General features: G+C 40.3%; 3 pseudogenes; 2 read left to right on the top strand and 1 right to left on the bottom strand.

Annotated features, from left to right (window-relative positions):
• Positions 1–699: 699 nt before the first annotated feature.
• Positions 700–968, top strand: LOC118608088 (annotated as a pseudogene).
• Positions 969–6687: 5719 nt separating this feature from the next.
• Positions 6688–7050, top strand: LOC107501710 (annotated as a pseudogene).
• Positions 7051–22415: 15365 nt separating this feature from the next.
• On the bottom strand, positions 22416–22548 carry LOC118608119 (annotated as a pseudogene).
• Positions 22549–22610: the final 62 nt, after the last annotated feature.

Below are 22610 nucleotides of genomic sequence, written 5' to 3' on the forward strand. Positions count from 1 at the left end.
TCCGAAAAGATATTTGCACACCGATATTCATAGCAGCATTATTCACGGTGGCCAGGACATGGAACAACCGAAGTGTCCTATGATAGATGATTAGCTAAAGAAGCTGCGGTACATATATATAATGGAATATTACTCAGCCCTAAGAAAAGCTGAAAAACTGCCATTTGCGACAATATGGATAGACCTTGAGATAATCATGCTAAGCGAAACAAGCTAGATAGAAAAAGTTGAAAATCACATGATATCACTTATATGTGGGATATAAACCTAAAAACAACAAATGAACAGGACAAACAGAGATTCATGGACATGGACAATGGACTAGTGGTTACCAGAGGGTAGCGGGTGGATGAGGAGGGGGAAGGTAAACAGAGTAAAGAAGGTCAAATATAGGGGGATGGAGGGAGGGTGAAGTGGGTAAAGAGGATCAAATATATGGTAGCTGAAAGAAACTGGACTTTGGGTGATAAACATACAATGAATATATAGATGTCAAATTATAATGCACACTTGAAAATTATATAATTGTATTAACCAGTGTTAACACGATTAAGTATTAAAAAAAAGAAAAAAGAAAGAAAGAAAGAAAGAAAGAAAGAAAGAAAGAAAGAAAGAAAGAAAGAAAGAAAGAAAGAAAGAAAGAAAGAAAGAAAGAAAGAAAGGTACCCAGCTTTCTGTGCTGATAATGCTCTGGCAAACATGGTGAACGTTCCTAAAATCCGCTGGACTTTCTCGAAGTGTGTCAAACACCAACCCCACAAAGCGACACAGTACAGGAATGGCAAGGGCTCTGTATGACAGGGAGCAGGGGTTACGGTGGGCAGACTAAGCTGATTTTCAGCAAATAAGGCTAAAACTACAAGGAAGACTGTCCTGAGGCTTGAATGCGTTGAATGGCTATTAAGAGATGCAAGCATTCTGACCTGGGAGGAGGTAAGGAGAGAAGGGGCCAAGTGACCCAGTTCTAAGCTTCATATTTTTTTTTATTATGAAGACAATAAAATCTTGAGGATACGTTCACTTCACGTGGTTGGAGTTGGTCTTTTTGTGAGAGAAATAAACTAGTGTCATTAATAAAATTCCCTTTGTGGGAATTTTATTTTATGAAGCTAACATAACTGATAGCAAAACCCTGACATGACTAGCACAAAAAAAGAAAAATATGAAAACAGCATTTCTTCCAGAGAGCTTTTGATATTACTTAGCCAAAATAAGTATGTGAGCACCCTCTGGTATGTACGCAGGTATTCCCACCCAGGTCCGAGAGGGAAACGTCCACGGTGGGCCCAGCCGGGCTGCTGCAGCTCTGTGGCAGCGGGGAGCTGGAACCCGGCGCGCTCACACTCACGGGGAGAGTGAGTGAGCAAACTGGCGCAGGTGCACGCGGAACATTTGGCAGCAGGTAGAAGCAATGGGCTGAACATACTCATAGATAGGTTGATCTTAAAAACATGGTGCTTGTGAAAAAAGCAGGACAATGCAATTTCACTTAAGCAAAAAGTATATCACACAAAGCAACAATATACATTTTTCAAAAAAACATTTAAATAGAAATAAATATATCCATTAAAAGGGTTGCTTGTTGGGGACAATAGGTCTAGGATATATGATAAAGAGATGAGTAAATGCAAGGCCACATTTTGATATCCACAGGCCCTAGGTTCTTTTGCATTTTGTGAATCCTTTTGTCCATGAAATATATTTAAAATCGTATTTTACAACTGTGTTGGTATAAAGACGAATATATTAATACTGTGTATAAAAACATCTTTTTAAACCTGAAATCATATTTTTACTTCTGATTTAAAAGAAATTAAACCATTTTCATGGGCCTCACAGAATACTGTGAGCCCTAAAGCACTGTGCATACAGTGCCCAATGATAAATTGGCTGTGGATAAATGAATGAATGATTTAGAGAGGTGCCTTGCACAAAGCAGAGATAATTATGTGCTACAAACTGAGGAATATGATTCATTCGGTCCTCTGCTTCTGGGGTACAAAAACCCTTTCATAAAAAACAGTCCCTTAGGTGTACTGGAGAACTCAGTGCCATGGGATATTACTAAGGCTTAAGGAAGGAAAGTTCCCCCAAAAGTGCTCCAGTTGGGAATTCTGAGTTCAGGCAGCGAATTCACTCACAGGAGTCTGAGCCTGAACCTGTGTCTGCCCTGCCTCCTCCAGCGGAGTTGGGCTACCCCTGCAGGCGGGGGCAGGGTGTGACTCCTTTAGCCTCCGCGTTGCAAGGACAATCCCCAGGAAGCACTGTGGCCGAGTTGGGCACTAGGACTAGGCCGTGATGTAGCTTGATTTATAACTTCTGAAGATCTAGACATGTAGTATGCAGGCTTTCGTTTATACTATAGCCCTGGGCCCCTCAATTATTAGGAAGAGTCCTGGCTGGATGATTTTTCTGAGAAGGATGATCCTATAGGACCATGCCAAAACTGGCCTTGCATAATCAAAATCAGCTATTCAGACTCCTAAGACCCCTTTCCCCGGGGGCCAGTAAGCCCTCCAAATGCCTGAGCAGACTAGGATTGGTTGTTCACTGCCTCACAGACTCAGAACCGTCACAGTGTGTAAGTTCTGAGTCCTCTACCCTAGGTGTTCCTCTCTTCTTTGTTCTAGCCCAAGCCCCTGCTTTCAGAGAAACACACACATACACACACATACACATACATACACACAATACACACAGAGACATATATGCACAGGCATACTCAGACACATATAGACAGGCACACATATACACACACACGTAAATACAAAGACATACATACACACAGGTATATCTACACACAGACACACCCACAGACATACACAGAAATACATAAAGATACAGCCAGGTTACAGTGGTAAAGTCAACCTCTGGGAAAATCCAAGGTCTTGGTTGAGTTACGATGTTCTAGAGTTCCTGGCAGGAGATTGGATCTCCCTAAATGCTCTCACCTCAGGCACCGTGCTGATTATTCTTCGTTTGCTCCTCAAATCTATTCTCTGCCCCTTTCTGCCATGCTCTGCATCCAGGAGACTGACCCCTAGGGACTTCCATACTAGGCTTCCTTGACCAGCCAAGCCCGCTGCTTTACGAGGAGTGTACACAAAGAGCTGAGGGTGGAGAAGACATTCAAATATCAGCCATGCCTGGAGGGATCCCCCGAGTTTGGCTTTCACAGTGAAAGCACTTTTATGTCTGTACTTGGAAAAGTATTACATAGAAGAATCTATGAAGATGGCATTGAAGAAGATGATCCCCTTCCCCCTACCCATTTATGAACCCTTGAAGAAAAGAGACGGAAGTACCTGGATTGAGTTTGGAACAATTCAACCTGAACTAAGTTCTTAATATTTCATACATGGTCTTATTTGAGACTGAATAACCCAGCTTTTGGGAAATGTACTAACATCGGGCTATAGTATGTTTATCTTGTCGAAGCCATGGGCCCAGACCATTCTCTTCTATGTAGTTTTTCATGTAGGTACTGAGCATTTACAACTCTCAGTCATCCAGGCAGTAGATTAATGATCTAAGGCAAGTAGGCCAAAGACAGAGATAAGAAGAAATTCCCTTTTCTCTCTAGGGATGGGACACAGCTGGCACAAACTTTGAAACATTTAGAAGCATCCACGAGGGAGTGAGCTACCCCAGCCTAGTGAAGGAAGACCTGGGGTTAGGCAGGGAACCTAAGTGCTATTAGAGAACCTGAGTACTGGCCGAGTCTTTCTCTGCTGCATTGTATATTCTTTTCATCATTATCAAATCTTCAGGAAACTATTCTTAAAACAGTTATAGGGAATAAAAGGACAGCAATATAAGCAGTGTAATAGCATCAGTTAGCAGTAGAGGACCACCTCAGGCAAAAGAGAGGAATCCCTTGAGAGTCAGCCACAGACAAGGCCACAGCTGGACGAACAGGTGGGAGTAACAAGAGAGAAGATACATGAACTACGTCCTGGGCATGGCTCAGAAAACACTAAAGGACAGCCCGAGAGAGACTGATTTCCAATAATAATAATAACTCAAGTTTCAGGTAGGACAGAGAACATTAGTTATACCCAATCTTGAGGTACTCCTTCAATTTTAGGAATTCGACTTCAAAAACATCAGTTTAAATCATACGTGGTGGCCTTTCATGCTCCTATAGTACATTTCTAAAATAGGTGGAAAGGCATTTAAAATTGTCTATATTTGAAAAATGGGACAACTTTATACTCCCAAAAGCCAATTCAACTTGTAGCTATAAAAGAAAACAATCCTTCTGAAAGATATCTACCTAAATCTCCCAAGCTCCTGAAACATTAAAATAATCAAATGGGATTGGGCCATATTTGTTCAATGATCAGTATTTGATCTTTGCTCATAATACTCCTTTTAAAGTACACGCAGGCCTCCTGCTAATAACAGTCATGAATCACATGACTACACAGAAGACTGGGCAAGAAGTAATTATATCACGTGATAAAAGTGAGAAATAGCCAGTCATCAGAACTGGGGAGCTGTTTCTGTACAAAGTACAGCCTCCAAGTACAGAATCAGCGTGACATATTCAGCATAGAGCCATCTATATGTAAGCAGCAAAGTACGTAAATTTGATCCCAAGGTAAATGCTTCTACTACATGAAGCTAAGCAGAACTCAATGCCCAAAGCCAGCACAGGTGTGGGACAGAGCCAAGGGACAACCATGCCATGAACAGCAGCTGAGTGAGTGTCCCTGGCAGGTCATGAGGCCTCTCTTGGATTCAGCTTCAACTGCAAAAGATGGAGCTGGAATAAATACTAAGTTCTTCTTTAGCCCCAAATTTCTCTTTATAACTGCTAATTCAGAATCCATTCAATTCTTGAGAGCCAAAGAAACAAACCCAGAAATTGGCATAGGCTCTGGCTTAAACTAAGCTTATAATCAGCTGCTCTGATACTGAGTGTCTATCCGAGCTTATTAGACATAGTCCTGGAAATTCTGATCCTGTGGTTCTGAAGCAGGTACCAGGTGGTCATATATTTCATAAATTTTTGGATGATTCAGATATGCTCTGAAATTTGAGAAACACCTATCCTGCTAAGTCATCAGGCATGTTGACCCGTTGTTAGAACGAACTGAGAAAAGAAATAACATTTATTGGAAACGTGCTCTTTGCCAATAGTGAACATATGCTAGCTCATTTAATAATCATAACAGTCTTTGGTTCAGAAAAAGAAAAGGAAATTTTTCTTTAGGTGGAGAAATCAAACCCGGTAGAAAGTAAGACAATAAAGAATTCTAGATAATTCCTATAAATTAATTTCCCTTGTTGACTCTTGCCCAGTTAAATAAATAATTAAGCTAATTGTATGCATTTCCTTGTATCTTTTCTTTCTTCTTTTGAAGTAGGGTAAATAAAGGGAGAAATAAATTTCAGAAATTCAACATAGTTGCCCAAATATAGTATGCTAGCTTTATGTGTAAGCTGATTGAAAGAGCAAAAAAAGAAAAAAAAAAAAATCAGCAACAGGAATGAAACCCTTCTCTGGATAAATAAAACTTGTCAAACCATAATTTAATTATTCATTTCATCCTATTGTCTGAAGTGCACCAGCCAGCTCTCCGAACAAAGGTTTACTCGGCTGCAATAGAAAACTGAGGGCTCTTACACCTCACGCTCTCTACATAAGCTCTCTATTTAACGATGCTTGCGCTTCTCCCCTTAAATGCACCAGATACAACGAAGACTAATAAAAATCCTAAATTCCAGGTTGCCAGAACACATTAACCATTTATTCTGAAATATAAATCTTCATTCTTGCTCATACTGGGAGAAATTATCATTGTTAAGAAATCTAGAAGTATAGTCAGTTCTCAAAGTGCTTCCCAGGAATATTTATTTAAATAGCACTGCTCTAGAAAGGCTCCATGTTCTTTATTCTTAGAAACTTGGCATGGTGCACAGATAGTCCTACAAGTTAGCATTTGGTAAGGCATTTACACCCCATTGATAGTTTGACCACCAGAGGAGAGAAATTTATACATATTTTGAAACTTCAGAGTGAAATAGAATTTGACTCTTGGAAGAAGGATGAGGTGAAGTAATAGAAAATTTCCCAATATTTATTTTTAGGATCTTTTCAGATCTAAAGTCATTTTGTTCAGGAACATAGAAGTTGATTTATGATTAGCTTAGCTTACTTACCAAATTATCATGTATGATGTCTTATATTTTAAAGTGTCATTTATTTAGATACTTTCAAATATATTACCGAGATATTCTTTTCAATGTTCAAAAATGTTCCTACAAGTGGAGCTATATATTGCTGAAATTAAAGAAATGCAGCTCTAGATTTTGCTAAAAGCACATCAAAATCTGCAGAGAAATAGAGGACAGAAGCATTTGGGAGCATTTACTGTATGCAGGTGCTATACATGAATAATCTCACAGAGTATCTCAGAGTCCTGAAGAGGTGGGGATTATTGGCCCATTTTACAGATGAAGAAGGTGAGGCTTAGAGAAATCCAATGAGTCGATCATACAGTTAGTGGTAGAACTGGTGGAACTCAGTATATTGGACTCCATAGACCACACTCCTTCTCTTCCATCACTCAAATGACATCAGCCAATGGAGCCTGCAGAGAGTGTGTTTTCCTCACTACCCACACAAATTATATAAAGGATTGAATTGTTATTAATCCTTTTCCTGCCTCTGCTGCCCACATGGTGCCTGTGAAAAAACTTGTGTCAAAGAGAAGCAATAAAAAAAGAAGAAGCAATTTCTTAAATTCACCCTGATGCCACCCACCTTGTAGAATATGGAATTGTGAATGCTGCTCACTTATTCAGGAAAGAATCAAAGTGAATGGAAACACTTGGAATCTCAGTGAAGGAGTTGTAACCATTGAAAGGAGCAAGAACAAGATAACTGTAACTTCTGAGCTGACTCTTTCCAAAAGGTATTTGAAATATCTCACAAAAAATTTTTTGAAGAACAATTGACATAATTGGTTGAACAGCCAAGAGAGTTATGAATTATGTTACCTTCAGATTAATCAAGATGAAGAAGAGGAGGATGAGGATTAAAACTCACTTATCTAGAATATTTTGTATAAGTTCTCAAATAAAACTTGGGAATCAAAAAAAACGCCATTAACCAATCATCATGTATCATTAAGTTCCTACCATGTAATTCTGTTTCTATGATCCTCCAACATAAAAAGCTCATGAGTACAGGACAATTTCCTCACATAAGGAGGGTCAATTTCTTAGCTTAAAAGTTCAGGGCAGCCCTGAACCTCCAAGGTAGCCCTGTACAGCCAGGGGTGAAAACCCTCACAAGTCCAGGTCCTTCCAGCAGCTGGTGCCAGATGTTGCAGTTGGGAAGGATCAGAACTAGAGAAAGCGTAGTAATGTGGTCCTAGGAAAGTGATTTTACTTCCCCCTCTGCTATTTGGAAGTGTAACCTCACTCCTGATGACAGGGATGGGCCCATGGCACAGACTTGGCTGAATCATAGGATCTAAGGGTGGGCGATGACCCAAGCAGGGACGAGCAGAGAACTTTCCTGAGTCCGATATTTAGATAACAGGAAAGAAAAATTCTAAGTCAGGAGTATGTGACATTTAGGCTGCCAGTGGCCAACTTTCCTACCATGACCCTGTGGAGAAAGCCTTTCTGTGAACAAGTCAGAGATGAGAAATGAAGTGAGAGAACAAGAGAACTTTGGCAGTGCCCAGGAGCAGGCGCTGGTGGTTCTGGCTCCTCCTCTGGCCCAGTGAGATAGCCCAGGAATGGTCTGTTATTTGAAGAAATATATCCTCCTCTGTTTTTGAGCCATTTGGGTTGGTTTTCTGTCCCCTGGAATTGACAGAGCTTTGATAAACGCACTCGATTACCTACCTAGGAACTGAGAATTCCCTTGGTTTTCAGCCATGTCTCTAGTATCACCTTGGCCTGATTTAGCTCACAACTTTCCCCAATGAACTCCTTGAACTTGGACCATATTGCCATGCACATTTCCTTCTCTTGAATCATGCAGAAATAAATCACCCTGAAGAAAAAATGGCACTGTGCGCTGGTTAATACACTTAGGGATACTGATTAAATATACTTGGGATAGCAATGCCGTGCACATACCACACACAGTGATTTATTGTCTATGTGCAGAGGTGGCTAACCCTCAGCTACAGGATGACAAATGAGAGGCCTCTGTGGTGCCAGATGCTTCTATTTTAGTTTGGAATCTGTCTCCATGGAATTGCAGCCTTATTATCTAATTTCACTCTTAGGATAGCACGTTTTGTATATGCCTTTACAGAATGTGAACTGACTACTGGCTTTCCATATAAGTTGATACCAGGGTTTCGCAGCAGTGGCGCTATGGATCTTTTGGACTGGATGATTCTTTGTTTGGGGAGCTATCTCATGCATTGTAGGATGATTAGTTGGCCTCTACCCACTAGATGAAAGTACCGCTTCCTTTTGTGACAATCAAAATTGTGTTCAGTCATTGCCAAGTATTCCCTGGGGAAGAAAATAGCCATTAGTTGAAAACTCTTGGTTAGACAGATCACGAAGTTCAGACATTTGGTCTTTGGAAGATACGTTTGTCTTCCATCATTGCCTTCAAAAACCATATACTAGTTCACCAGCTGTATATATTTAGAATTCTCAATAATTGAGAATGTTTCTCTAGCAAATGCTGAATTTGGACCATTATTTCAGATAAGTTTCTGTAATTCAGTTATACACACACACACACACAAACACGTACACACAAGTATCTTTCTAAGTATTCACTCTCATATGTCCTCTCATATGTGCCTCAGACACGGTAACTATATTCTATAACAAAGATTTCAATCAATGTCTGATTCCTGTACCCTTTTTCCCCCCAAAATGATCCTGCCTTCACCCATGTTAACTCCTACACAGTCTAGCATTGAAACCAACTCTAAACATGAGCTCATTCTCTGTTAGGGTTGCCAGGTTTAGCAAATAAAAATGCAAAACACCCAGTTGAATTTGAATTTCAAATAAACAGTGAATAACCTTTTAGTATAAGTATGTCCCAAATATTGCTAAACATCCTACAAGATAGCCCAACAACAAAGAATGATACAGTCTATATATTGCATGCGACATACCCACCTTTTATCTGATAACCCTGTATCTCTACCCACTCTGCCTTGAATCCCGCTGATTTGTGTCATTTTCACTAGTCCTTTTCCACTTGCTGCTTGCAAGGACATTTCTTTGTGCAGAGTTGCCCTTGTGGACAGTGAGCCTGTTAGATTCTGGGTTATTCAGTGTTTCAGCTAGGGTCTAATTAAGAAACCAGAAACCAACTGGAATTTTAATGTAGGGAATTAGTTATACAGATGATGTAAGAGGTTTGAAAAACATTCAGGAAACAATGAAGTAACTCAGATTGGCAAAAGCATAAAGTTTATTCCCGTGCCTAGGCTGGAGAGACCAAAGGAGGAGGCGGAGTTATTGGAGCTCGGGGCCTGGGGTCACCTGGTTGAAGCTGGAACATGAAAACAGGCTGATCCAGCAGAAGCAGGAGACAAGAATAGTTACAGTCCCTGTCTTCACCCAAGAAGAAAAGGAGAGAAAGAAACATCCTGGCTCCTCCCACCAGCCGATTTCCTACCAGGGCCTCCCATTTCCCAAACCCAGCCCGAAACCATCTAAGTGGTCCCTAACTTTTTTGGCACTGAGACTAATGCTTCTATGAGAATCTAATGCCCGATGATCTGAGGTGGAGCTGAGGTGGTGATGCTAGCACTGGGGAGTGGCTGCAAATACAGATGAAGCTTTGCTAGCTAGCCTGTGGCTCACCTCCTGCTGTGAGGCCCAGTTCCTAACAGTACGAGTCAGTGGCCCAGGGGTTGGGGACCCCTGAGCTAAAGGACCTGGGAACCACAGCCAGTGTAAAGCAGTCTGAGCTCACTGACCCTGATCCTCAGGGTCCTTTTTCCTCTTGTCAGGGCTGGCCTGTCTCTTCTAGCTTCATGGGATATGGAAGAGGTGGAATATTCCTGTCTTTGGGATTCAGATGAAGACTTGATAGCCACTGCCTTACTCACAAGTGACTACTCCAAATTTAGTAGTGAGAAATTTTGAGCTTTTTTTTCCCTATACTGATTGCAAGCACTCAGTCACCTACTGAGTTTTCCAGTGTTGAGTCACACTTCTGCGCTTCTAAGTCCTGTTTTTTCCACTTCTGCTCTTCCTGTATGTTGGTCCCTAGAGCTTGTCACAAGTGCTCTGGCTGTCCACTGGTGGCCTATGGCAGCGTTGCACACCCCACCTCATTCGAAGTCAGGTGTGACCATGTGGCTTGTGTTGGTCAATGAAATGTAAGCAGAAGAAATATACGTAGCACTTCCAGTTGAAGTTTCAAGAGAATGCACACAATTCGCCACTTTTCTGTTTGCTGGCTTAGGAAACATAAAAGCATTTGTCAAGATAGAACACAGGTCCCTGTATTCATTCCCTATTGCTTCTGAAACAAATTACCATGAACTTAATGGCGTAAAACATACAAATTTATCATCTTATAGTTTTGGAGGTCAGAAGTCCAAAATCAGTGTCACCAGACTTAAGTCAGGGTGATAACAGGGCTGATTCCTTCTGGAGGCTTCAGGGAAGAATCCATGTCCTTGGTTTCTTTGGTGTCTAGAAGCTGCCTGCTCTCCTTGGCTTGTTGCCTTCCCTGATCTCTCTCCAACCTCCTTCTTCCATGGTCACATCTCCTTCTATTCCCTTTAACCTTCTTGCCTGCCTCTTATAAGTAACCCTGTGACTACATTATATTGGGCCCACCTGCACAATTCAATACAATCTCCCCATCTCAAGATCCTTAACTTAATCACACTGCCAAGCACCTTTTGCCGTGTAAGGTGATAAATTCATTCACGGGGTCTGGATGTTGGGATGTGGACATCCTTGGGGGCTGTTATTCTGTCTACCACAGTCCCTGCAAGATTTCATTGAGCAGAGTCCCACCTGCCAAGATGCATTAGAAATGAGGTACGAGTAAAAAATAAACTTTTATGGCATTAAGTCACTAAAATTTAGGGCATTGTTTGTTACTGCTGCACAATTTAGCCCACACTTATGCCATGCCTCTTTTCTGATTCCTGTCTGTTTTACAGAATTTTAAATTGTTATAAAATATTAAATATGACTACTTTATGCATAAAATACATTTCAAAAATAGTATACCATAAATAATATACCACAAATAATCAATCTATGAGCAAACCAGGGTTTGGAGTTTTTTGTTTGTTTGTTTCTGAACAACAGTAACTTTAAATCTGTAAAGTAGACTTAAAGATATTCACTACCCTAAAAGGTTCTGTCTTCAGTCTGAAAACTCTTCACAGATTCCCTTTGTTCCAAAAAAAACTAACAGGTTAGCAATGTTGATATACTTAGATATTAAACTAGCTGAAAGTAAGAGAGAAAACAACTCACTGAAAGATTATTAAATCTAGTCCTGTTTTTCCTAAAAGTTGGGGGCGGTAAAGAGTTCTGACAGTTGAAATGAAAACACTTATTTGAATTTTTAAAGTACAATCCTTTCCTTAATTTCTGTAATTGTGTCATAATTCATACGAAGTAGAGTGATAAGGGTTTTAAAATCTTGAAGTGGAGTCCAAGTTGGGCTACTACCCATACCTCTAACATACCTGCAGATATGTTAGTCCCAGTCCAAACCAGTAGTGTCTAGCATTTTGGTCATGCCCTCTAATCAAGCTTTCAGTACGTGCTTCCAATGTGTGTACAAGATGATATCAAGATGAAATGAGTCATATTTGAAATGCCTTGCCTATCTTAATAGTATCATATTACATTAGTTAGTATTTCAAGACATAACATGCCCTTAAGGAAAGATTTGTAATAATGATAGTAGGTGTGAATCTAGTAGATGTAAATCCAAATTGTGAACCATCTTCTTGATAATTTTGAATATTTTTGTCAGGCTTTTTGTCAGATCTGATTCAATCCTTATTATTTTAACCTTTTAATGTGGTTGGCAAAGAGTTTGTTCTGGGAGGAAAAGTGTCTGCTCTATCATTTTGTTGTTCATTTGCTTGTACTTATGTTATTGTTTTCACTTTGGTCCACGGTTTCTTTGCAGGAAATCTGTCTATTTTGTGAGAGGTAATTTAATTAAAACCAGTATATTACCTAAAAACAGTTATGATAATACAGCTGAGCACATATAAAGTATAATGTATCATCCTGTGCTGAACGCAAATAAAAGAGTGAGGAAACCACCCTCAACCCCTCTGGGTTCTGGAACCCTGACTCTTTCCTCAGCATGGTTCCATGCGTGTGAAAACGTACATGACACTTAGACCAAATGAGGCTGCCATGTCAATATGTGTATTTCATATGATAACATTTCTGGGATGCATGTGCCATGCTCTGGGACCCTGATATAAATAACTGAAATGCAAGTTTCTAAAAAGGCTTCTATGAGAGCAATGAATTTAGGTATGTGGCACAAGATGTATAATCTATTCAACTAACATTGCATCATAAAAAAAAGATTACAAAGAGACGGATGCCCAGAAAGATGGGATGAATTTCCTAAGCCCACAGAGGGTTCTTGGCAATTGAGCCTCAGGCCAACATGTTTCTTATTACACCCCAAGATTATGAATGAGTAAATTTAGCAATTCTGTGACCGAATTAAGTCCTGCTGGCCTCCCTTCAGCATAGTGCTATGTGGTGAGGAAGAAGGAGTCAAGCCAAGAGCAAGGAGAAGAAACCAGGAGGTGACAGGCTCAGTCCTGAAGATGGGAAAAGATCTTTAGTTCTAGAGAACATCTGAGGGGAATAATTTGCCTTTACACTGTATCTTTAGCCCCCAGTTCATTTTTGTCCCACTGACAATGATATTTACATTATTTTCTCCTGAAAACAATTATTTTGTGCCTCTCCTACCAGATATTAAAGAACATTATATTCGATGTTACATTGGTGGTATCAGGGGTCCTCAGCCCTCAGGCTGTAGACAGGACAGGTCTGTGGCCCATTCGGAACCGGGGCTGCACAGTAGGAGGTCTGCTGGGAGCCCGAGAGTGAGCAAAGCTTCATCTGTATTCGCAGCTGCTCCCCCAGCACTAGCATCACCACCTCAGCTCCACCTCAGGTTATCGGGCATTAGATTCTCACAGGAGCACATCTCCCTGGTGCCAAATACATTGAGGACCACTGGATATTGATACGTATTGATTATATTCAAGGACAGCCAGCCAGAAATGTGTCTGCTGTGTCAATCTATACGAAATGGTAAAATGTGCCTGGACATGTAATAAGATGAAGATTATTATATTTCCATCCTGCACCAGTAAAGTTCAATCAGGAAACAAGACCACTATGAGCATGGGATAGATTATTTATTATGGAGTTAGACTTTACACCATTTTGGAAGGAGCTTAGGAAGAAAAGGTGCAAGAAGTATCAGAGAAAAGTCCTAACCAGCCCCAATGCAGGTGGACATGTTTGAGCTTGTTGAGTGAGCCCTCAGCTGCAGGAGAAGAGCCCAAAGGAAGCTGGTATTTGGAAGGCTGTGGGCTCTGGTGGCTTCCGCCTCTGTAAGCTCACAGCAGAGTATCTCGTGGTGGGGCTGGCATCACTGCTTGTCAGTAAGGCCATTAATCTGGAAGAAGAGCTGGACTTGGAGTAGGGAAAGTGGAAACAGAGTGAGACTCACTGGCACCTCTGTGGCTGTCCCTATAAACTCTGTAACTGCCTCAGACCTTCAAAATAAGATACTGTTGATTTGTTTCTGCCTTTCAGATATCACACAATTTTTTCTTGTGGCAACCATATCTCTGAACCATATGGTATATTCCCGCATCTGGGTATCTGGAAAGTGTAGTTTTAATTTAGTTAAGGTGACATTGTACAAAGCCACCACAGCTCCTCTCTGGGACAAAAAACTGTGTGGCTGGAAGCAATGGTTTGATAAGCTGCTTGGGGCAAAGTGTAAGACACCTGAGGCTCCAGCTCCAAGAACAATCTGAGATTGCTATGCTGCTTTCCGAAGACGTGGGCTGCATGTGGGGCTATTGCTTAGCATGTGGAATATGCTAGTCTGGAGCCAGACTTGAATCACTGAGGAAATGGAGGTGAGGCAGCAAGCCGCTCCCTGCAGAACTTCTTCTCTGTGTTAAACAAACAAACAAAAATTTTAACTTAAGCCATTGCTAGCAAAGAAGGAGGAGGAGGGGGAGGAAAAAGAGAGGAAAAGAGGAAGAAGACCCGTCTTAGGGTGTAGAGTCTAAAGTACCAGCAGCATAGCTAAGTAGAAATGACAACATGTCCAGGATTTTTGTAAGCGGTTTTTATATATCAAGTAGTTGGGGGGAAGACATAGCCATTTTGACAGGATTTACATTAGCCATAAACAAAGGGGAGGAGAAGAGCTAAGGTGGGCTGGGGGGGCTGGGAGGGGGGAGGGAGTGGGGCGGGAAAGCCGGGCTGCAGCAGTCTGTAAAGCTCGGGAGTAAATGAGAAGCTGAGACCCCTGGGGTTGGATGTCGCCTGGCTGTTCTCTCTTGGATAATCCCAGACATAGCTACCAGGAAAGTAATCTTAAATTCCAGCAGACGCAGGGGATGTGAACAGCCTTTTGTCAGAGTTGGTCCACAGATACAAACAGGCCAACCATTCAGTCTCTTTCACTCTCCAGCCATTGCAATTGTAATTAAGAACAACAGAGAATTTTTTTTCTTGTCAGCTGCCTTTGCCTAGAGCCTCCGGAAAGGAGTACAGCTCTGCTGACGCCTTGATTTTTAGGCGAGTACTGTGGTCTGAATGTTCGTGTCCCCACCAAATTCATATGTTGAAATCCTAAACCCCAATGTAATAGCATTGGTAGGTGGGGCCTTTGGGAGGTGATTAGGTCATGCGGTGGAGCCCTTATAATGGGATTAGTGTTGATGTAAAGAGACCTTACAGAGCTTCCCAACCCCTTCCACCACGTGACTAGAGCAGAAGTCTGCAACCCGGAAGAGGGCCCTCACCCTACCATGTTGGCATTCTGATCCTAGACTTCCAGCCTCCAAAACTGTGACAAATAAATTTCTATTGTTTATAAGCTACCTAGTCTGTGGTTTTTATCATAGCAGCCTGAAAAGCCTAAGAAACCACCTAGCCCGGCAGCCTGGTATGGCTCACTAATATGAGGGTACAAAAGGCCAGCCCTCTTGTCTCAAGGGAGGACATGCTCTGTAGTGTAGTTCACATTCCAGAGCTCTCCATGGTCCACGCTGCACTAGCTAGAGCCACATCTTCGCTTAGTTCCTTTACTTGCTCTCTTCTACTTTCCTCTCTCTTTTTCCTAAGAACAAGCATATCCTCAATAAATTGTAGGCACCCAAATTCCTGTCTAAGGCTCTTCTAAGGAGTCCCAATCCACGACCCCTCTCTATTGCATTCTCCTCTCCAACCACGCTGCCCTTGACAAGAGAAAAATTCTGAACTATCCCAAATTAAATTACAGCAGGCCAGAGGATGGGAGGAAGAGAGCCAAAACCAACAAAAGACTACTCACATTCCTGAATGAATGTTAAAGCTTTGACCCAACTTCCAGGCAGCTATCTTTAACAAAATAGCCGGCCACCAGACCCCACCACATTCTGCTTGTGCATGAACTCTCTGCAATGTTGCCCACAACCAATCCAGATAGGAAATAGTTCTTCCTTAGGGACAATGCACCCATCCTAGAATTGCCCCCACTTCACATTTCCCCACCCCTCCTTATCTATAGATAGTATAAATTTCAGAACAACTTACATCTTCCTTCCCCAAATTTATTGTATAAAAGAACCCCCTGTCAGCTCCAGGACATCAGACATGTTCATCTTCTCCATGTAGCCCTGTTGCTGGTGGTTTACACAAGGGGTACCCAACCCCTAGTCCGCGGACTAGTACTGGTCCTGTTAGGAACCGGGCCGCATAGCAGGAGGTGAGCAGAGGGCAAGCAAGCAAAGCTTCATCTGTGTTTGCAGCCACTCCCTAGCGCTAGCATCACGACCTCAGCTCCACCTCAGATCATCAAGCATTAGATTCTCACAGGAGCACTGCTCCCTGGTGCCAAAAAGGTTGGGGACTGTTTGTTCAGACTGTATGTTCCAGGACCTAGTCCTTTTACTGGCTCAATAAACCCCCTTTTCAGCAAATTTTCAGCTTCGGAGATTATTGTTTAACAGCCTCTTGTAGTTCATGAAAACTTAGGCTCAAGCCAGCCTTAGGACCATTGTACTTACCCCTCCTCCTGTGTGGAACACGTTTCCCCCAGATAGCTGAGTGCCTGACTCCTTCAGCAATTTCAGGTCTTTGCCCAAATGCCACTTTTTCACTTGTCTTTTCTTACCTTAGCATATTAAAAATTACAAACCACCCAGCACCCCCTTTTTCCCTTTCTTGTTTTAGCTGCATTTAATATAATAATATCATGTACTTACGATGGGTTTAAGTGTGCCAGACACTGTTTTCTAAGTCTTTAACACTCATGAAATGTAATCCTCATGACACACTTACAAAAATTTTATTAACCCCATTTTACTGATGAGAAAACTGAGGCACAGAAAGGTTAAGAACATTCCCAAAGGTCATATAATTTCTAATTAATGTAAACTTGACCCCAGTCTATTTAACTCCAGACACTACATCACTACAGTGCATTGTCATACTGATTTATTTATTTATATTATTTACTTATTTATTTTGATTATTGTGTGTCTCCTCCCACTAAAATACAAGTTTTTTGAGGATTTTTGTCTGTTCAGTTCTTTGCTAAATCCCCTAGGACCTGGAAAAGTCCAGGTACTATATGAGAACCTCAAATATTTATTAAATTACATAGCTTCTGTGACTCCTTTCTGGATTCCAGGGGAAAAGAAATTGTAATAAGGGTAAACTGATCATCCACATTTCAGCCAACATCCACAGTCATGTCACAAGGACCTTTCCTTCCCATCTTGATTCGTGTAAGAAGTTAGAAGCAATGTATTTAAGGTACATGGTAGTTGTTTAAATATATTGCTCCCGTTTTAGAACCATGAGTGCCATGCAGTTATGTAATTTTGGCTAAGATACTGTCTCTGGCATTCTGAATGCCAGAATTTGCAACGACGCTGTCAGGCCTTACCAGAGATGACTGAAGCTGTACATCTGAAGATTCACCATCTCCCAAGAGGCCTCCAGAAAGAAGCACTGGCTACTCTTTCCAGAGTCTCCTAAACTCGCCAGTTAAATAAGTCATTGTATGTCCCCAACGAAGAGTGAGTCATGGCACAGAAAGATGCCTGGAGTGTCACATGCTGAATGTCCTTTCAAATGAAACATTAAGAGTGGGAGATAACATTATACTTGTAACAGTATTGCCCCATGGGCAATTGGATTACTCTTGAAGAAACTTCAATTACATTTTTGTTTTATGAATTTACTGTTACAAAACATTGTAATAGCCTCTTACCACTACCCATTTGCCTCTTAATTATCATAGCTCAAGCCTGGTTTAAATCATAGACCTTTGCAGCCAAAAGTGAAACTTCAAAGATAATCTGGTCTACTATGCTCCTTTTTACAGATACTGAGGCCCAAAGGGGTTACCCAGAGCCAGAACTGGAACCCTATTCTATTTCCTCTTTGTCCAAAGACTTTATCTTTCCAATGACCTATTTTTCAGTTTGTCAATAAATTGTCCCTAGTGTCACAAAGGAGAAGAAAGAAACCCTCCACCAATAATAAGAAACAAAACCATATATGTCTATTTCACAGCCAAGATTATGAGGTGGAGGTAAGAAGATGAGGTGTTCCAGGAGAAGACAACATTCATTTCTCTAAAATTGATGTAAAATAAGGGCCTCATCCACTCTCATTGTACTTTTCATGATGCGATAACTCACAGTGAAATTTCCCACCTATCTAAGTCCAGAGTGCCGTAGTTAACTAAGTCTCTCATTTAGGGAGTCTTAGCTTTTTACCACCATAAAATGCAAGAGAACTGGATAGATTTTCATATGAATGTAAACTGCAATATCCTAATGATGTCTGTTTTAAATTATTTATGCAGAGCTCAAAACACTTGGGTATTGTTGAAAATAAATCCTGCATTACTGTGAATCATATGAGCTTTTTCTCAATGAATAGTAAAAGAAATGAGTGCCATCTTCAGAAGCTTATTTTGAGATTTTTTTTTTTTTACTTCCAATAATGCAGTATGTATGTATTAAGGCTGTAAAATAGGATCCAAATATAAAAATCATAAACCATTATGTCTGAAAATAGAAATAAAGAATATATTCATCATTGTAAATATATATAGTATAAATAATAGCAATGATTTTTAAATTCTGTATAACCATATTACTGCTGAAGTTATCCAATTTGTTTATCCTAATGCTTTTCAATATGAGAAGCTAGTGCTATAACTTAAATTATAGAACTTTTAGGTAACTGTCTATGGAAAAGCATCGATTGTTTTAAAATTTTTTATTGAGAACTACATGCCTGTGTAACGTAATGAGCAGCAACCTTGAGCCTTGAGTTGTGGGTTGGCTGTGGGTATGGCTATAACATTTGTAGTTCTGGGTACTGCTGTGTGCTTGCTCGCTTTGGGCTCCCCAAGTAGGCCAGGCCACTGTAGACACTGTTATGCATTGCAGCACAAGGGCAGTTTGCTTGCTAAAGGAGTAAAACTCCTGATGAACTATGAGCTCTCCCAGCAAATTCAGGTCACTGTATTATGGAAATGCACCATGGTGTTTATTATTATTATGATGATGATGATGATGATGTATGGATATTGTCACAACCTGATATCTATAACAAAGAAAAATAGTCCACTAGCCTGTCCATCCTGAATTGTAAAGGTACTGCCCCGTGTTTGTAAAGTTTACCTAGAAGAGATGACTCTTTGAAAAGATATAGAAGAATGTGTGTGTTGTTTGTTTGTTTGTTTGTTTGTTTAAGGAAGTATTTACTTCAAAGAGAGGTGGGGGGTTTTTTTGGTGGGAAATAGTTCTTTATTTCTGGAGTGAAAAAGAAAAGAAAGTCCAGCATTAGTCCAGACTTCTATTCTTCAGAGACTTAGGATGAGTTTGGGGGCCTTTTTCCTTCAAGGAAAATAAATCAGCTTGTAGTGCTAAACTAAGAAGCCAGTCTAAAATGCTGCCTAATCATAGAAGGATGATCGTATGGTTATACAGTTGTAGTTATCAACTCCAACCGATAAACTCAGTTGTGTTCACAATACTCACAACAGGGATTTTGTTGTTTTGTTCACCTCAGTATCCTCAGAAGCTAGAACTGAGCCTGATGCTTAGTAAAGGGCTCAATGAATATGGGTTGGGTGAAGAATTAACCGTTGATTCTAAATTTCAAGCCTGCCTTTATCACGGCCGTCAGCGTGAGCTCGGGCCAGTTCTTGCCCTGACCCCGTGTCAGTTCCATGAAGAGAAAGAGGCGTGGGAGCACTCTGGGTTGTTAGGAGATGTTATGAGACATCTCAGGTAAAGCACTTTAACGCAGAACTTGTCATTCAGTATCAGGAGGTTTAAAATCATTTATATGTTTATTTTAAATAATGTTTGCTTTTATGAAATTATGATGTGGTTACATAGCAATTAGTGTTCTTATTCCTGAGGCTGTCAGTTTGGCAGGGCAGACCTTACAAAAGGAATGATTTACATAATTTTTCATGACTGTAAATTTTAACCTAGAGATTAAGAACATTCTCTGATACACATCCATTTAATCCTGAAGATTTGTTTACCCTAGAATCAAAGATAAATATGCTGTTGTAACTTGTTGAAAGTCCTTACAGCTTCTAGAGGTCAAGAGCTCACTGTGTTTATATTAGGAGAAAGAAAGGAATAGAAAAAAGTTATTAAACTGTACTAAAGATTCAAAATTGACACAAAACATTTTTTTATAAGCCATTTGGAAAAATTGTGGCATAGTACTTATCTAACTGAAAACCTGAAACATAGTTATAAAATCATATTTACTCTCCTATTTTGTTAATGGCAAAGATAAACTGTAGTCCTAAATCAGCATGTGTCAGATTTACTGGAATGAATATATTTATAAAGGCATTTTATATTATGCTTTATGTTCTCTGGGGTCCTTAAATTTCCTTTCCTCTATCCAGCCTCTATTTTTATGATGCCGATTTGCTGAGAGGCCAGGACAGTTGCAAGGTTGTATGGTCTCGCCTTTGAGATTTGCCTAAATGCTTTGTCATGGTGTTTACCTTATTCCTACTTTTTCCATTTACTGTCTGTTTTTTGTTGCTCTTCTGATATTTAAAAGGGCAAGAAAACAAAGCAAGTCTGCAGGCTATAATAGCAGCCTAGAAAAAAAGTCTTTGAAGACTCAAAAGAAGAATGAGCAGAAATTAATGACTAAAAGAACATTTTTGGGTTATCTCTAGATTTAATTCATTTGTGTAATCCCTGGACGATTGACCACAAGTAATCAAGAGTAGAAAAACAACAGCCTAAACAGCTTTCATTCTGAGCAAGGACTAGGAATTGTTAGGCACAAGGCTGCTTTGTGAAATGGATACCAATACGCAGAGCAGGATTTTGTTTTTTGTCTAACAGGCTTTCTCATACTAGGTGGGGCTTTGTGATACAAGTTCTGACTGGAGACTCCAATCTTTCCAGAATCAAAGTGTAAAGCAGCCAGACTTACTTGCTTAGGCAACCAACAATGTAAGACTGGTGAGTGATAAATTCAGCTCGTTGTTAACTTGTAGTCACAAAAGTCTTTTGAATCTTGGTTCAAAGACAATTATTTTGAATGGGCTTTAAATGCACAGAAAATAGCCCTGGAAAATGTTTATTCAAGGTAGGTAAACGAAAACTGTTTCTATGGCATTATTAAAACAGACTGGATAAGTGTGGAGTTTCCTCAAAAAATTAAAAATAGAACTGCCATATGACCCAGCAATCCCACTTCTGGATATTTACCCAAAGAAATCCAACACTAATTCAAAAAGATATATGCATCCTTATATTCATTGCAGCATTACTTGCAATAACCAAAATATGGAAGCGACCTAAATGTCCATTGATAGATGACTGGATAAAAATGTAGTATATATATACAATGGAATATTACTTCGCCATAAAAAAGATTGAAATCTTACTGTTTGCCACAACATGGCTGGACCTAGAGGGCATTATGCTAAGTGAATTCAGTCAAAGAAAGACAAATACCATATGATTTCATTTACATGTGTAATCTAAAAAGCAAAATAAATAAACAAAGCATAAACTCATAGACACAGAGAACAAACCGATGGTTGCCAGATGGAAGGGGGTTTGGAAGACTGGATAAAAAAAGTGAAGGGATTAAGAAGTACATACTGATAGTTATAGAATAGTCACAAGGATGTGAAGTACAGCATAGGGAATGTAGCTAATACCATTGTAATAACAATGTGTGGTGTCAGGTGGATACTAGACTTATTGGGGGATCGCTTCATATATAATGTCTAAGCATTCTGCTGTACATCTGAAACTAATATGATATTGACTATCACTGTAATTTAAAAATAAAAATTAAATTAAATTAAATTAAAAACTAAAATAAATAAACAAAATAGACTGGTTACATTTAAAGATACTGTTGGCATTCATCTACTCATCAAATATTCAATATGCCTACTTTTGCCAGGTTCATGGACATGTTGCAGGTATGAATTTTAGCTCACTTCACTAAAGTTCAAAAGAAGCCTTTGTGTCTCAAATAAAGTTCCACTTTTTCATAGCCCTCTTCCACTCAGGAAATTCAAACTTGTGAATTTGGTGGGTGTGGGTGGGGAGGCAACCCTTTTCCCTAGGGTTGGGAGAAGGGGTCTGGCACAGTCCAAAACATTTTAGAAGGCTCTCCAATCCCCTCTGGCCACTGTTGAGATGTTCATGTCAAAATCCACATGGTCCCCTGAAAGCAGTGGCCCCAGCTCCAGCCCTAGATCTTTTTTTTTTTTTTTCAGGTTTTTAAACTTTTAATTTGCATATTTTTTAAAAATTGTGCATTTGATAATTAAAATCATCTGAACCACAACAACAACAAAAAAATGGCACTCTGATTAAACTGCATTTTGCAGCCTGCAGGACACCTTGGGCTAGCTTGATCTTTACTCTAGATTTCACTGTCATCCCACCCAGCTTCTGTCTTCACTAACATGCAAGTTCTTTTCCTTCCCTGCCAGCCTGATTGGCAGGTGTGAGAGGCAGGTGCGGCCTTCAATGTCAATAGTTCTTGGATGTGAAAAGGGGACAGACAGCACAGTCATTTAAACTTGATCCAACCTCTTTGCAACTTACAAAGTTAAACAGCTAAAAGAAGTAAAATAAGAAGGCAATGCTTGTGGAATGTGCAGTGCATATTGGCAGCACGTGCCTTTACGATGTGCCTGCTTGCTTCTCCTGTTCAATCGTTTCTTTTGAAGGCAGTGTATTTTTCTCGTGTTTCCGTCTTCTTAAATTTCGACTTGATGAGTTTCTCAATGTCAGCCATATCGGGTTTGTCAGACATGGTTGCAGAGGAAGCGGAGGGAGGCGCGAGAACGGAGAACGAGTGAGTCCCATCTGCTCAGT

The sequence above is a fragment of the Rousettus aegyptiacus genome, unplaced genomic scaffold (assembly GCF_014176215.1).
Source record: "Rousettus aegyptiacus isolate mRouAeg1 unplaced genomic scaffold, mRouAeg1.p scaffold_m13_p_10, whole genome shotgun sequence".
NCBI classification, from domain to species: domain Eukaryota; kingdom Metazoa; phylum Chordata; class Mammalia; order Chiroptera; family Pteropodidae; genus Rousettus; species Rousettus aegyptiacus.